This window comes from Muntiacus reevesi, chromosome 1 (assembly GCF_963930625.1).
Source record: "Muntiacus reevesi chromosome 1, mMunRee1.1, whole genome shotgun sequence".
Classification (NCBI taxonomy): Eukaryota; Metazoa; Chordata; class Mammalia; order Artiodactyla; family Cervidae; genus Muntiacus; species Muntiacus reevesi.
Genome location: NC_089249.1, coordinates 83,604,614 through 83,621,095, shown reverse-complemented (window position 1 = coordinate 83,621,095; position 16,482 = coordinate 83,604,614). Strand labels below are relative to the sequence as shown.

Below are 16,482 nucleotides of genomic sequence, written 5' to 3'. Positions count from 1 at the left end.
TCTAATAACACTGAACTGCCTAAGTTTTCTCTACTGGTTTTATTTGTTTATCAAAAAATTTAAGGGACTTCGCTGGTGGCCTGGGAGCTAAGACTCCTTGCTCCCAATACAGGGAACCTGGGTTCCATCCCCAATTGTGGAACTAGATGCTACATATTGCAAGGAAGACCTAGTGCAGATAAATAACACAAATAAAGAAGTAAATTAATAAAATTTTTATTGGATAAATATTTAAGTTTATAAACTTAAAATTATGTGTTCCAAGAAACTAAATATACTATATAATATATGTTAAATGCAGATGTAGTATTATAATTCTAGAAATCATAATCAATCCACTCAGAATTTGGGGTATCATTTACTGTATGATTCCAATATGCATTTCTCTATTATGTGTCAGCTCAACTTTTGATTTTAAGGTCTATGTTTATCTGAGTTCTTTGACTGATATTAAATTAATCACTGTGTGATCTTTGCCTGAATCATGTATAACCAGGATAGAAATGAGAAACACTATTTTCCTATGATTCTGCCTCCTATGTTTGTAGATTATAGAATGGCCATATGTGAACAGGTTGAGAGGAGGCTCAGGTGCCTTTTATGGGAAATTGGTGACTGTTTCCATCAATGTCACAATAAGAATTGTGGAACACACGGAATGTCTGCTCCAGGAAGTGGGAAGCTGTTGCTGAATGTCTACTGTTTTCCTGAAGTGCTTGTTTATGTAGTTAAAAAAAAATTGTTTTGGTTCTTAGTTTTCTGCCTACTAAATCTGAAGTCATCCATCTTCATTATGCTTCTCTTATCTCCATCACTGCTAGAACCCTAGGCCAAGATGAGCAGATCAGCCTGGGGAAAACTGCCAGGAACCATTTCTGCTCTTGCTCCACTGCTCCTTTTCAATGCCACCAGATGTGAGCTCCACAGGGCAGAGACCTTGAGCTGACTCACCATTCAGCATCTTTCTCCCTTTCCCCTGCCCATAGCAGGGCCTAGCATCTAACAAGTGCCTGAGAACTGCTCAGTGATAAAGGCAATCTAGTGCAATATCCTGGAAAGGTGAAAAGGAGAAGAACTTAGGTAGACTGGGGGAGGCCTAGAGTATGAGGGACAGAGAGTGACAGACAGACAAAGACACACACTGAGAGAGTAGAGAGAATATCCAGGAACTAGATTTATGGTGTGAAAGCCTCAGTGTTCATGAGATTCAACAGAAGAACTCAGGGAAGGTCGACTAATAACTCTTGGTACCAGGTCTGCACAAGATGGATTGTCAGGTGCAGAATCCTACTGATCTCAACAATTTGTCTCAAATGGGATAATTTTTGCAGAAACAACCAAACATTGTCAAGGAATCATAAAGACAGAGTTATTGGCATTCCAACACAGTCTTGAATAAGAGGGTGACCAGTCATTAAATGTGTGCATCCAGATGGCAAAAATGTATTCATAGAGAAAAGGGAAGAAGAACAAATATCTGAGACCAGTGTTTTTTCCCCTGTCCTATCCATAAACTGGAAGTTTAGTGTGAAGCAACTGGAAGTCATTCTGGTCAGTCTTCTCAGACTCAAACAAGTAGGTAACTACCAAAAATAATTGCAATTATTGGAATGCTTTCTAAACATCTTGGAAGTTTAGCTGTTGAACATGTACAGTAGGGTATATCTGGGTACTGTCCATTTAGACTTTTGTTGTACCTCTGGCTTAACTGAATCAAGAGGATCCAGTTCTTTTACTAGATAATCATATAGATGTGCACAAAGTTCGTCATGAAGGCAAGAATATGAAGAAAAAAGCTCTTTCATGGATTTGGAAAGATGGAACTACAAATTGGCACACCGACTATTGAAATCAACTTAGGAACACAGAAGATGCCTTCAGTTCAGTTCAGTTCAGTCACTCAGTCATGTCCAACTCTTTGTGACCCCACGGACTCAGCACTCCAGGCATCCCTGTCCATCACCAACTCCCGGAGTTTACCCAAACTCATGTCCATTGAGTCGATGATGCCATCCAACCATCTCATCCTCTGTTGTCCCCTTCTCCTCCTGCCTTCAATCTTTCCCAGCATCACAGTGTCTTTTCAAATGGGTGAGCTGTTCGCATCAGATGGCCAAAGTATTGGAGTTTCAGCTTCAACATCTGTCCTTCCAATGAACATTCAGGACTGATTTCCTTTAGGATGGACTGGTTGGATCTCCTTGCAGTCCAAGGGACTTTCAAGAGTCTTCTCCAACAGCACAGTTCAAAAACATCAATTCTTTGGTGCTCAGCTTTCTTTATAGACCAACTCTCACATCCATATATGACTACTTGAAAAATCATAACCTTAACTAGACGGACCTTTGTTGGCAAAGTAATGTCTCTGCTTTTTAATATGCTGTCTAGGTTGGTCATAACTTTCCTTCCAAGGAGTAAGTGTCTTTTTATTTCATAGCTGTAGTCACCATCTGCAGTGATTTTGGTGCCCCCTGAAATAAAGTCTGCCACTGTTTTCACTGTTTCTCCATCTATTTGCCATGAAGTGATGGAACTGGATGCCATGATCTTAGATGTTGAGTTTTAAGCCAACTTTTTCACTCTCCTCTTTCACTTTCATCAAGATGCTCTTTAGTTCTTCTTCACTTTCTGCCATAAGGGTGGTGTCATCTGCATATCTGAGATTATTGATAGTTCTCCTAACAATCTTGATTCCAGCTTGTACTTCATCCAGCCCACCATGTCTCATGATGTACTCTGCGTATAAGTTAAATAAGCATGGTGACAATATACAATCTTGACATGCTCCTTTTCCTATTTGGAACCAGTCTGTTGTTCCATATCCAGTTCTAACTGTTGCTTCCTGACCTGCATACAAATTTCTTAAGAAGCAGGTCAGGTGGACTGATATTCCCATCTCTTTCAGAATTTTCCACAGTTTATTGTGATCCACACAGTCAAAGGCTTTGGCATAGTCAATAAAGCAGAAGTAGATGTCTTTCCAGAACTCTTGCTTTTTTGATGATCTAGGGAATGTTGGCAACTTGATCTCTGGTTCCTCTGCCTTTTCTAAAACCAGCTTGAACATCTGGAAGTTCATGGTTTGCATATTGTTGAAGCCAGGCTTGGAAAATTTTGAGCATTACTTTGCTAGCATGTGAGATGAGTGCAATTGTGCGGAAGTTTGAGCATTCTATGTCATTGCCTTTCTTAGGGATTGGAATGAAAACTGATCTTTTCCAGTGCTGTAGCCACTGCTGAGTTTTCCAAATTTGCTGGCATATTGAGTGCAGCACTTTCACAGCATCATCTCTAAGGATTTGAAATAACTCAACTGGAATTCCATCACCTCCACTAGCTTTGTTTGTAGTGATGCTTCCTAAGGCCCACTTGACTTCACATTCCAGGATATCTAGCTCTAGGTGAGTGATCACACCATCATGATTATCTGGGTTGTGAAGATCTTTTTTTGTACAGTTCTTCTGTGTATTATTGCCAGCTCTTCTTAATATCTTCTGCTTCTGTTAGATCCATACCATTTCTGTCCTTTATTAAGCCCATCTTTGCATGAAATGTTCCCTTGGTATCTCTAATTTTCTTGAAGAGATCTCTAGTCTTTCCCATTCTATTGTTTTCTTCTATTTCTTTGCACTGATCACTGAGGAAGGCTTTCTTATGTCTCCTTGCTATTCTTTGGAATGCTGCATTCAAATGGGTATATATTTCCTTTCTCCTTTGCTTTTGGCTTCTCTTCTTTTCACAGCTATTTGAAAGACCTCCTCAGACAGCCATTTTGCTTTTTTGTATTTGAAGTGACAAAAATCAGATTTACCCTCCTGCTTGAAATCTCACCCTCCCTTTCTTGCCTGCCCCCACAGGAAAAAAAGAAGGAAAATAAGTAATGTCAGTTTCTAGACACAGGAAATTGGGCAAATGAGGACAGCAGTCCCTGAGAATGAGAAACAAGGTGAGTCCTGCCATTGGCCCACGGGAATGCTTTCAGAGCATGTCCAGGTTGGGCATGAGAAGGGCGACCTGAGACCAGCTCTTTGGATTGTCGAGAGGAAGCTGAGTTTTGGTGGAGAGCAAGGCAGCCAGGGTTCGGAGAACAAAAGTCCAGTGATGAAAGAGAAAAAGATACCCAGGGATACTAAACAGTCTCCCTGAAGTAATAAACAGAGTTCTGATAGAGCACACTTGTGGAGAATTACCTGAGACCAAGAAAAGAAATTTTGGGCCAGATCATGGAACAGTGCCTGGTGTTCACATGGGACAGGCAATTGTACTCATGCCATCAGCCAGACTAGATTATTTATATAACTCATGAGCTTTGGGGCAAAAACACAGCTCTAGAATAATCAGCCTTACACTGACCTACTGAAACAAAATCAAAAAGCAAGATCCAAACAGATCAAACTGTTTACAAGTTACCTAACTGTACCTCAATACAAAACTCAAAATAATTCATAGGAATATCAAAGTAGCTAGTATCCAGAAAGGAAATTTTGATAATGTCCAGCATCTAAACAACAACAATAAATGTCAGGCATGCAAAGAGGCAGGAAAATATGATGCAAAAGGAAGAATATAATCACTCAGTCAAAACTGACCAGAACTGGCATGATGAAAAAATCAACAGAGAGAACTTTAAACAGTTACCATGACTGTGTTACATATGTCCAAAGGGTTCATTATAAATGTGGAACATACAAAAATGGCAAAAAGCAAACTTTAGAGATAAAAACAATAACATCTATGAATCAACAACAAGTTAGACATTGCAAGAAAAAAATTTAAGGAATACAAAGCCTTGAACCACTGAAACTATTCAAAATGAAATGGCAGTAATTTTTTTAACTGAACATATTAATAGCATCACTGAATGGTAGAGCAACTTTAAAAGGCTTAACATAAGAGTATTTGGAGTCTAAAAAAATACCAGGAGAAATTTTTTGAAGGAAAAAACTTTGAAGAAACCCAAGAAGACACACTCCAATCATAATGAAAATTATAAACCCACCCATCTAAGGAGCCAAATGAACTGTGAGCACAAGGAACAGGAAAAAAACTTCACCTAACCACAGAGTAATTAAAGTGCTCCAATCCATTATAAAAGAAAAAAAGATGTCCAATGATTCAGAAAGAAAATACACAGTACATTCAGAAAACAAAAGTAAAAATTATGTCAGATTTATCATAAAAAACAATGGAAGTGAGAAGACAGTGAAGCAATATTTTTAAAGGACTGAGAGTGAAAAAGGGTGGAATCATATAACTACTCACCCCTTTCCCAAATCTCTTTGAAAATAGAAGTTGAATGATGACATTTATAGACATACACATGCTTAAAGACTTCGTCACCAGAAAAGCCACACAGCAAGAGAAGCTAAAGGAGCCCTCCAAGAAGAAGGGAACTCACATGAACTGGAATTCCTGATGTACACAAAGGAAGGAAGAGACATGGTATATGCATGGGAAATTATGATTTTTTTAATCAATTACATCTGTTTAAAAACATGGGGCAGTTTTTTTTTTTAAGTAATAAACTTGGATTTGGGATTCAAAACATATGCCAAGTAAAATACAGGACAACGTAAGCATAAGGGCAGGCAGGGGAGAAACGTGAGGAAGTGTTCCATCCCTTGAAAGCAGACTGTGTTAAGTTACAGATGTATGTATGCTATAATGCCCAAAGCAGTTGCTGAAATAATAAAATATTTACACCCAATAAGTCAACAGAGGCAAGAAAAAGGAATTATATACAGACCATGTAAAGGCTATGACAGAGCAATTACTTTTCCAGGATTCTATTCTGTAGCCATGCATGCAAGAATGACTGTCATCGGAAAAGCATAAAACCAAATTAATTACAAAAGTATATGGAAAGGGATAAATAAAGGCTACCACAAACAGTGAAAAAACTTCATTGGTGAAAGGAGTTTACAGGGTAAAGATAATGAGCCTACTCTTGCCTGAATTCCAGGACTCTCAGTGACCTGCTTTCCTCCAGAGACCCTATCTGAGGATCAGTGACTATCTGGATATAGGTTCTCGTGTTTGTGTATACAAGACACAAGGGAAAGGACTGTAGTAGTGGAGCTTGGGAGACGATGTGCAGACTAGAAATGATCAATCATACATCACTTACACTCCAAAAGGCTGAAACACGTCCCTGGGTGGGCTTGAACCACCAACCTTTCGGTTAACAGCCGAACGCGCTAACCGATTGCGCCACAGAGACTCGACACTTGCTCGTTCTTGGTCTCAACAGAGACTAACACTCGCTCACTCACTCATCCCCGCAGAAAGCAAGCATACCTACAAAGGCAGGCGAAGCCACCTGCCTCTCGCGGGAAAGCAGCTCGGTCTCCAAGCTTCGGGCCATCGGAGAGACGAGTCCACTCAGTGTTCGTTCCGTTGGAAAGCCGGGCGTCGGGCGATTCGGAAGGCAGAGGTGCAAACGAGCGTCCCTGCCACGCCTTACTCCACACCCGCCTCGGATGCTAGCACCCAGAGACGCCCTGGACCTGAGCCTAGGGGGGCCTGAGGGAAGCTGAACCCGCGGTGGCCTCAGTGACGGCTCCGGGTTTGCTCCACCTTCACCCGGCCATCTGCACCTTTGGGCAGCGGTTTAGTAGGTGTGGTCCGTGTGGCTTAACGGGAAAGAGATCACATCCAAAGAGGAAACGTGAAAAGGAGCGAGAGCAAAGACGTGGATGAAACCTGCCGGGAGACCTTCCAGGAAGTCTGTGAAGAAGCTCGGGCCAGATCCTGAGAAAGAAAAACTGCTTTTTTAAGTAGCAAAATGGGGAGGAAGAATCGGAGAAGAGCATGAAAGAGAGAAAAGCGCGAACTTCTGTTAAGTGTCCAGGAATAAAATAGTGTGGATTTATTTCTGTCGAGATAGTTACCTGAAGTCACGTTGTGCATTGTACTTGTATAGTGTATAGTGCCGTATTGTGGTGGCAGCAACCTTGCTTCATATCCAGGCTATATCAAGTTAGTGTCTATAACCTCTTTCCATTTGCTTTTTTTAAAAAAATTGGCATATAGTCGATTTACAGTGTTGTTAGTTTCAGGTGTACAACAAAGTTGTACATACAGTTATACATACATTTTTTTCAGATTCTCTTTCTGTATAGGTTTTTATTGCAAAATATTGTATTTATTTATTTAATTACAAAATATTGAGTTTAGGTCCCTCCCTGCACTAGAGGTCCATATTGGTTATCTATCTGATACACAGTAGTGTATATATGTTAATCTGAAACTCCTAATTTATCCCTCATTCCACCCTTTTCCATTTGGTAACCAGCAGCTTGTTTTCTACATCTGAGGGTCTATTTCTGTTTTGTATATTAATTCATTTGTATCATTTTTGTTTTTGTGTTTTCGTTTCCACATATAAGTGATACTGTATTTGTCCATCTTACTTTGCTCAATATGAGAATCTCTGGGTCATCCACATTGCCCCAAATGGCATTATTTCATTCATTCATTTTTTTTTTTAATGGTTTTAATTCCAGCATGAGTTATGCCGCTTAGCAGTGGTTGGAGAGCAGTTTGCTGCTGGCCCTGCATCTGTATTCTGTGAGGAATAAATCCCACAGCACACAAGCAGGCTGGTCAAAGCAAAACCTGGGTCAACTGCTTGTCTCACTGTTGAGCAGAACATATTCCGAAAGCGGAAATATCACCTCTCAAGTAGTTTTGTCTGTAGCTTGCACTAACGAAATGATATGGTCAATGACTTTTTTTCTGGAAAAGGTATTTCTAATATCAGTATTTTTTTTACACTAAAGGAGAATGAATTTTCAATGGGTTTACAATAAAATGCAAACTAGTCATCACATTTTACAGCAGCTTGTCTCCACCCACCATCCACTAATTTTTATGGAAATAGTAAATCATTGAACTATACTCCACACCGTGTAAAAAGCACACATCTTTAGTTCAAAGGCACAATTTGTGACCTTGGGCAAATGTAATCACCACCCAGATGAAGTTATACAAAACTGCTACCATCTTAGAAATGTCATTTGATACCCTTTCCAGGCAATTCCTACACAAGATCGCTTAATTACTAATTCTGAAGTCTATTGCAATCATGTATTGTTGCCTGCTTTTGAAACTCAAATGAATGAATGTACATTTTTTGTTACTGATTTTTTTCATCCAACATTTTGTTCATTAAACGTATCCATACTGTTGTGTATATCACTTATTAATTTTGGTGTTATTGGAGTAATTTTGGGTTTTTTTATGTTAATTGGTGTCCTTGATGAATATTCTTGGTCTTTTGATGAATATTCCATATCAATCTTTCTGTATACTTCTGCATTCATGGATGTACTGCAATTTTGGAGTCATGGAGTAGGTACAAGATTAACTTTATCAGAGATTGCCAACAGTCTTCTAGAATGATTTCAAACTGACTATTACAGATGCAATTGCTCCACAACTGTCAGCATTTGATGTACGAATTCTTTTAAATACAATCATGCTGTAGGGTAATGATATCTCCATGTAGTATTAAGGTTTATTTCCCTGATGAGTAAAAATGTCAAGAATATTTTCTTATAACTTTTGATTATTAAAATATCCACCTTTGTGATCCAGTAAGACCCTGGCTTAGGCTTCCCAGGAAAATGAAATCAGGTCCTGTGGTCATCACTGCTGTGCAGATGAATCCTTCGAAGCATTCCTTAGAGACCAGACCCAAGCTTGGGAAGTTCCCAGGAGTGGCTGCTTCAAATCCAATGACTGACCCACCAAAAGCAGACTCACCCAACCTCTCAGGCCTTTGCCATTTCCACCCACTCTTCAGTAGAGTGAGGGTAGATTATATTTTTAAAATATTCTCTTTCAACCCATTCATTCACATTCATTTCCTTAGTATTTGAGTTTCCAATTCATCTCACTACCACAAAGGGAAAACTGTTATTGTTGGCATAAGCAGAAAGTATGTGTAAAAATCAATACCAGAATATCCATACAATGGTGATCCAGGTAAATGTCCTGACTCTCCAGCTGATGTTTGGAATCCCCGTGGTCTCTATCAAGCAGGAGGCACATTTTCCCTTTTCCCTTGGATACTCACTCAGAAGACCTGTTAGGATAAATGTTATGTCCACTGTAGGGCAAGAGGTGAGTGAGGAAGAGGGGGTGGTGGATGGGAGGTGGGGGTATGGACCAAGCTTGCAGAGGGAGCAGTAGATGAGATAGCACAGTGGCTGTGGGTGTGTGTGGCTCTGGAAGAGCTGCTGAAAGGCAGTCAGTCTGGTGCGTGAGAGAGTGTGCTCTGCCTGTGTGGGGAGGGGCGGGAGAACTGGGAGATCTTTGCTAGAATTGCTTTGCAGAGAGTGATTTGGTAAGGGTAGAGGGGCAGAGGGTGACCCTGAATGAAAGATGGTGGCCCTCGGGGTACGGTGCTTATAAGTTAGCTGGCAGCAGAGATAACCTGATCTTGAAGGGACTTTCTCCAGGGCAAAGAATTGTCCATTGCCTACGCATTGTGCTGAACTCTGTGATTTCCTTACTAGTGGGAAACTCGACTTCAGAAGTTCAGCTTGATAATCCCTAGATAGTAAAATGTGTATATTCCTTTAGGTGAGTTTGAAGAAAGGACAAGCTTAATCTGTGGGGTGGCCATCAGAATAGCTTAGAGTAGCAGGAGATGGATAGGCATTACTTGGAAAATCTATCAAAGGGCTTCATCATATATCAAAGTGTATCTTCCATACTATGTTGATAAAAATTTTTCAGCATTTTGATCCTGCTGATGATTTCACATCAAATAGCTGTTCATACAGCATGTATATTATCTGTGGTGAAACAGACCACCAGCCCAGGTGGGAGGCATGAGTCAAGTGCTCGGGCCTGTTGGGCTGGGAAGATCCAGAGGAATCGGGTGGAGAGAGAGGTGGGATGGGGGACCGGGATGGGGAATTCGTGTAACTCTATGGCTGATTCACATCAATGTATGACAAAACCCACTGAAAAATAAAAAAAATAAAATAAAATAAAAACTAAAAAAAAAAAATAGCTGTTCATTAATGACTTGTGCATTTTGTTCTGTGATTACACACCTTAATAATTTCCTTTTTGGATAGAATTGGCAGTCACATTTCGGAGAACCCAGTGTAGACCATTATGGGGTTTAAGAAAAGAAAAAAACAAGGAGATGCCAGGTGTAACCTAATGCCGTGACTCGGACTCGAACCGAGGTTGCTGCGGCCACAACGCAGAGTACTAACCACTATACGATCACGGCGCCCCACAACCCAAGCGTTGGCAGTTGTCCTTAATCTATGTCATTTGACATGAAATGATTCCAATCACTGCCCTATTTTATTCTTGGAGACTTTACTCAGGTGTTCCTATTCTTTCACTGGCTTCCGCTCTCTTCCTCTCAATTCTGATACACGATGAGAAAACAAAACAAAATAAAAAACCAATTCTCTTCTCCCCAGATCCGGCACGTGCCGTCTGGGAAGTCTGACTGTCCTCGTCCCCAAGTCGCCGGCGTCTTCCCCGGCTCCTCGCGTTTGTCCCTTGGACCGACCCTCCCCAGCCGCTGGTCCCAGCTGTCGCCTCACCGACCGCGGCCGAGCGGAGGGAGGGCAGCGCCAGCGGCTCAGACGGCCGGGTGAAGGCGGAGCGAAGAACCCAAGAAATACTGGAGCTCAGTGAGTGTTCAGCTTCCCTCGACCCCCACCTACCCTCCCGGCTCAGGCCGGGGGCGCCTCAGGGGCGCTGTTTCTGCGAGGGGAGGGGAGCAAGGCGCGGCTGGGGCATTTGAAACCCAAGGCGATGAGAAGGTCATTTAACGTATTGAGCTTCGTGGCGCGATCGTTTAGCGCCTTTGCCTGTTAACCGGAAAGTTGATGGTTCTAAGCCTACCCAAGGATAACTTTTTCCTTGTACCTTTTAAGTAAGTACTCCAAGGCTTTGTGGTTCTTTCTACTCTGCACTTCCTTTCCAAAAAATGTCTCCTTCACTACCCTTCTGTCCCTCGTTTCTGGACCTAAACCAAGATCAGGTTGCCCCATCAGAGTCAATGAGAGTCCAGAATATTCTGATACAACTAGCAACTGTATCTCTTCACATTTCTCCTTTATGGTGCATATTATAAACCCTACAATCTTCCGTTATTTTTACAAATCTGTCCCATATTTCTAAGAGATTTAAATTTAAAATCTTGTATTTTTCCTTCATCCCTTTGTGTAAATCCAGATTTCCAGCTGGTGTCAGTGTTGTCTTCCTGGAGGAAGACATTTCTTGAAATGTAGCTGATGAAGTCTTTAAGCATTTTTATGTCTCAGTTCAATTCAGTCTCTGTCTTGTCTGGTTCTTTGCAACCCCATGGATTGCAGCACGCCAGGCTTCCCTGTCCTTCCCCAACTCCCGGAGTTTTTGCTCAAACTCATGTCCATCAATCCTACCATGTTATGCCATCCTACCATCTCATCCTCTGTCGCCCTCTTCTCCTCCTGCCTTCAGTCTTTCCCAGCATCAGGGTCTTTTCCAGTGAGTCAGTTCTTCCCATCAGGTGGCAAAGTATTGAAGCTTCAGCTTCAGCATCAGTTCTTCCAATGAATATTCAGGACTGATTTCCTTTAGGATTGACTGGTTTGATTTCCTTGCAGTCCAAGGGCCTCTCAAGAGTCTTCTCCAACACCACAGTTGAAAAGCATCAATTCTTCAGCACTCAGCTTTCTTTATAGTCCAAATCTCACATCCATACATGACTACTGGAAAAACCATAGCTTTGACTAGATGGACCTTTGTTGGCAAAGTAATGTCTTCACTTTTTAATATGCTGTCTAAGTTTGTCATAGCCCTTCTTCCAAGGAGCATGTGTCTTAATTTCATGGCTGCAGTCACCATCTGCAGTGATTTTGGAGCCCAAGAAAATACAATCTGTTACAGTTTAGATTGTTTCCCCATCTATTTGCCATGAAGTGATGGGACCAGATGCCATGATCTTAGTTTTCTGAATATTGAGCTTTAAGCCAGCTTTTTTACTCTCCTCTTTCACTTTCATCAAGAGGCTCTTTAGTTCCTCTTCACTTTCTGCCATAAGGGTGGTGTCATCTATATATCTGAGGTTATTGATATTTCTCCCTGCAATCTTGATTCTAGCTTGTGCTTCATCCAGCCTGGCATTTCACATGATGTACTCTGCATAGAAGTTAAATAATCTGGGTGACACTATACACCCTTGATGTACTCCTTTCCCAATTAGGAACCAGTCATTGTTCCATGTCCAGTTCTAACAGTTACTTCTTGACCTGCATACAGGTTTCTCAGGAGCAGGTAAGGTGGTATGGTATTCCCATCTCTTTAAGAATTTTCCAGGGTTTGTTGTGATCCACACAGTCAAAGGCTTCTTTTGACTAAAGTCTTAGTTAGTGAAGCAGAAGTAGATGTTTTCCTGGAATTCTCTTGATTTTTGTATGATCCAAAAGATATTGGCAGTTTGATCTCTGGTTCCTCTGCCTTTTCTAAATCCAGCTTGAACATCTGGAAGTTCTCAGTTCACATACTGCTGAAGCCTAGCTTGGAGAATTTTGAGCATTACTTTGCTAGCATGAGAAATCAGTGCAGTTGTGCAGTGGTTTGAACATTCTTTGGCATTGTCTTTCTTTGGGACTGGAATGAAAACAGAGCTTTTCCAGTCCTGTGGCCACTGCTGAGTCTTCCAGATTTGCTGGCATATTGCGTCCAGCACTTTCACAGCATCATCTTTTAGGATTTGAAATAGCTTAGCTGGAATTCCATCACCTCCTCTAACTTTGTTTGTAGTGATGCTTCCTACGGCCCACCTGATCATGCACTCCAGGATGTCTGGCTCCAGGTGAGTGATCACACCATTGTGGTTATCTGTGTCATGAAGATCTTTCTTGAACAGTTCTTCTATCCATTCTTGCCACCTCTTCTTAATATATTCTGCTTCTGTTAGGTCCATACTGTTTTTGTCCTTTATTGTGCCCATCTTTGCATGAAATGTTCCCTTGGTATCTAATTTTCTTGAAGAGATCTCTAGTCTTTTCCATCCTATTGTTTTCCTCTCTTTTTTTGCATTAATCGCTGAGAAAGGCTTTCTTATCTCTCCTTGCTATTCTTTGAAATCTCACCTCCAACAGCCAGCTCCAGGTCAAGTGCGCTGAGGTCCAGACTCAGTGACATTTAGCAACTCAGTGCAGAAACTCTTCTGCATTGGATCTTGATGCAAAATACAATTCTGATCTGAGCAGGAAGAGGAAGTCTCCTATGAGTACAGACACGGAGTTTCCCCTCACCTGGAATCAAACTGAGGCCACAGAGCGGTGGACCCCGAATCCTAGCCACTAGACCACCTGGGAGCTGTACACAAAAGATGACTTCGAGCCTCCAAGTGAAAATTGAGAGTGTAAAAGATGAAACCAGAGATGCAGAGAGCAGGAAATTGCCCAGGAGACCAGAACTGTGTGGAACTGTGCAAGGCTCCCAGCCCTTGACCGGCTGCCCATCGCCCTTCAAACCCCCTTTCTTGCGGGACCTTTCTGTTTCTGAGACCATGTCACAAAGTATCTAACTGGGTCCCTCCTGGTCTAGCTCTAGCGCTGTGTGCGGCTCTCTTTGTGAACCTCGGTTTTCCCTCGAGTCAGGCGCTGACTTGGCTTTCAGTGGGCGATGCGCAGATCCGTCCACCTCCAGATCTCTGACCTGGCCTCGGGGCCTCTCCTGACGGCCGCACAGGTACCGGTTCCTTTCCCTCCGCGACCGTGTCAGTTTGCGGAGCCTTAAATTCTTCACTTCCATGTCTTTGGTTGGAGCCCACGGTGAGACCTGGGTGCGGTCTCTTTTCTTCTACCAGGAAAATAAGACTGCTCCTCAAGTGTGCTGAGGTGGAAAAAGCAAGTGAACTTTACGGGAATGAGCTCCTTGGTTTTCAGTGACAATCTGAACATGTGAAAGAGATGCAAGAGCCCGACAAGGAGCCGAAGGGGTTTCCAGACGTAAAGGTGACCCGAAGTCAGCCTTGTCCTTCCCCCCCGGGATGAACTGGACTTGGACTCCGCAGGGACTCGGAGCAGAGAAAGGAGGGCTGCTTTCTTGGACTTTCAGGTGGTCACCAATTCCTCCTACAGCTGCTGTCAGCTGCCTCACCCGGTGCCTTTCGCGCCTTTTCGTTTTGCAAATGAGAACGCAAATCTCAGGGGGAGAAAAAGCGATCTGTTTCCGCCTGGTTTCTAACTGTGGTCCTTTCACGCGTGAGGCGAACGTGATAACCACTAGACTACGGAAACGGGACAATCGTTGCCACTGAGCACTGTATCCAGGAAAACCCAAGGTTCTGCCGCCACTATCCAAGCCACCGACTTTTAACTCTCATGCAGAAACCTTGGAGCCTCAAGCTCTCTCAGGCACGGAGACGGCGGCTCCCGAGGGCCCTGCTTTACGGATCCTCACCTCCCCTCAAGTGAGGACCCTCGGGCCCCCCCAGACTGCCTTCGGGTTCCCGCACCCAACGCAGAGTCCTCAGACTTGGCTGCGCACCCGAGAGCAGAGGTCGCCCCCTCCGACTCCCCAGCTCCCGGAAGCCGCAGGAAGCGGGGCGGGGGGGGGGGTGCGCCCGAGGCCCAGGAGACCCTGCAGCCCAGCGGTGTGGACGCCGCCCCTCCGGCGAGGCGAACCTCAATGGCCCTTTTCGCGGCGCCGGTGGTCAGCGCTCTGGGCTCTCAGTAAGGACCGCAGCTTCCAATCCATTCAGAACCACCCCCCGGTCCCCGTTGCCCGGTGTCCTCTTGGCAAAAGGGAGTCTCTTTGGTGTTCCCTAAAATCTCACCCCCGCCGTCCCTGGGTGGGCTCGAACCACCAACCTTTCGGTTAACAGCCGAACGCGCTAACCGATTGCGCCACAGAGACGATGGCAGAAGCTCTTGCTTGCCTCTGCATGGAGTAGACACTTCCCTGGTGGCTCAGACGGTAAAATGTCTGCCTGCAATGCTGGAGACCTGAGGCTTGATTCCTGGGTCAGGAAGATCCCCTGGAGAAGGAAATGGCAGTACTCTTGCCTGGAAAATCCCGTGGACAGAGGAGCCTGGTAGGCTACCGTCCACAGTCTCACAAAGAGTTGGACACGACTGAGCGACTTTACTTACTTACTTACTCATTCACAGGGTAAGACCTTTACCCTCAGGGAAAGGGTGCCACGTCCTTCCCCCTACCTGCCACAGATGCCAGCGCCCTCAGAGATACCAGGATCCAGGGCTCGAACCCTCCGGGCCTGAACCGAATGAGATCCAAGAACAGCTGAACCCTCGGTGGGCGCCAATGATGGCTCCTCCCATATCCTCGCCTACAATCAATGAGTGAGAGTTTGCCCACCCTGGCAAAGGCCTCCAGGGCCGAGGTTGTGCTTAGGTTCCCTGTGTCCACCAGGTAATTTCCACCCAGTGCAGAGGTCTGGTGATGGTCGCCCTGTGTCTGCACCCATGGGACAGGGTTTGGTACTCAGGGGACACTCTTAACACTTGGATGGCTACACTGTTGTCTTTAGCCCTTTGTCCCATGAAGACCCCTGAGGACATGTGGAAAAGTTTTTGAAGTGAACAGTTCTTTTAAAAAAGCCTTTATCCCAGCTATTTGATTTACCAGCATCCCGTGGGGCGGGCCATGGAAAAGCTTATTGGACAACGCCTATTGAACAGAGTTCAGATAGCCCAGCTGGGTAGACTGCATTCTGTGGGGTCCACCTGGGAATGGGAAGGGGTGGGAATTGAAAACCAAGCGGGGAAGGTGGGTTTGGGGGGAGGGCATGGAGACCTCCCAGGAGGCTTGGGAGAGAGGAGCATTGTCTCAGTCCCCATAAGAGTGGGGAAGGAGGCAAAGAACTCTCCCCAATAGGAAAGCAGGTGGCAAGGGAGGTGGGGAAGTGGGGGAGATGAGAGGGGAAGGGGAGGGAGGGGAGAATCAAAGAATTTGTGCTTCTACCCATCCCTCCTCCCTCTCTTGCCCTCTCTCTCCTACTTGCTCTTCTTCCCATCTCTACAACTGAGAAATCCTGACACAACCACATCTGAGAAGAAAGACCCAACTAATCTGTGCTCAGAAACATAAACTCTTGGTTTTAAGAATGGTTCTGCCCATGTGTGGTCTTAGATAAATACACTCTTGTACCTCTCTTCTTTCTTCTGTAAAGTGAAAGCAATAAGACCATTCTTCATTCCATTGTCAGATGTGCCTGGATTTAGAAACTATTGTATCAATAACGTTATAGGCAGTGAAATAATAAATACTGCTGTCATTATTCTCTGAATCTTTTGACAACCCGTACCCTTATTTATTTCATGTTAATTTAGCTTGTTGCTTCTAGAAATTTCTGTAAACAGAATCAAGGCACTGGCTACTGTGACTGCTCTTCTTCACAAATTCTCTGATTGCAGGTCTGGAGCTGATATATGGGCTGGAGGAAATGGGAAGTACACACATCTCCACCCAACACAATCTGACCTC

General features: G+C 43.7%; 3 non-coding genes across 3 annotated transcripts; all 3 read right to left on the bottom strand.

Moving 5' to 3' along the window:
* Positions 1-6,146: 6,146 nt before the first annotated feature.
* On the bottom strand, positions 6,147-6,220 carry TRNAN-GUU (transfer RNA asparagine (anticodon GUU)). Its single transcript has one exon. It is a non-coding gene; the product is annotated as a tRNA-Asn (tRNA).
* A 3,960-nt stretch (positions 6,221-10,180) lies between these two features.
* On the bottom strand, positions 10,181-10,252 carry TRNAH-GUG (transfer RNA histidin (anticodon GUG)). The gene has a single exon. It is a non-coding gene; the product is annotated as a tRNA-His (tRNA).
* A 4,566-nt stretch (positions 10,253-14,818) lies between these two features.
* On the bottom strand, positions 14,819-14,892 carry TRNAN-GUU (transfer RNA asparagine (anticodon GUU)). Its single transcript has one exon. It is a non-coding gene; the product is annotated as a tRNA-Asn (tRNA).
* Positions 14,893-16,482: the final 1,590 nt, after the last annotated feature.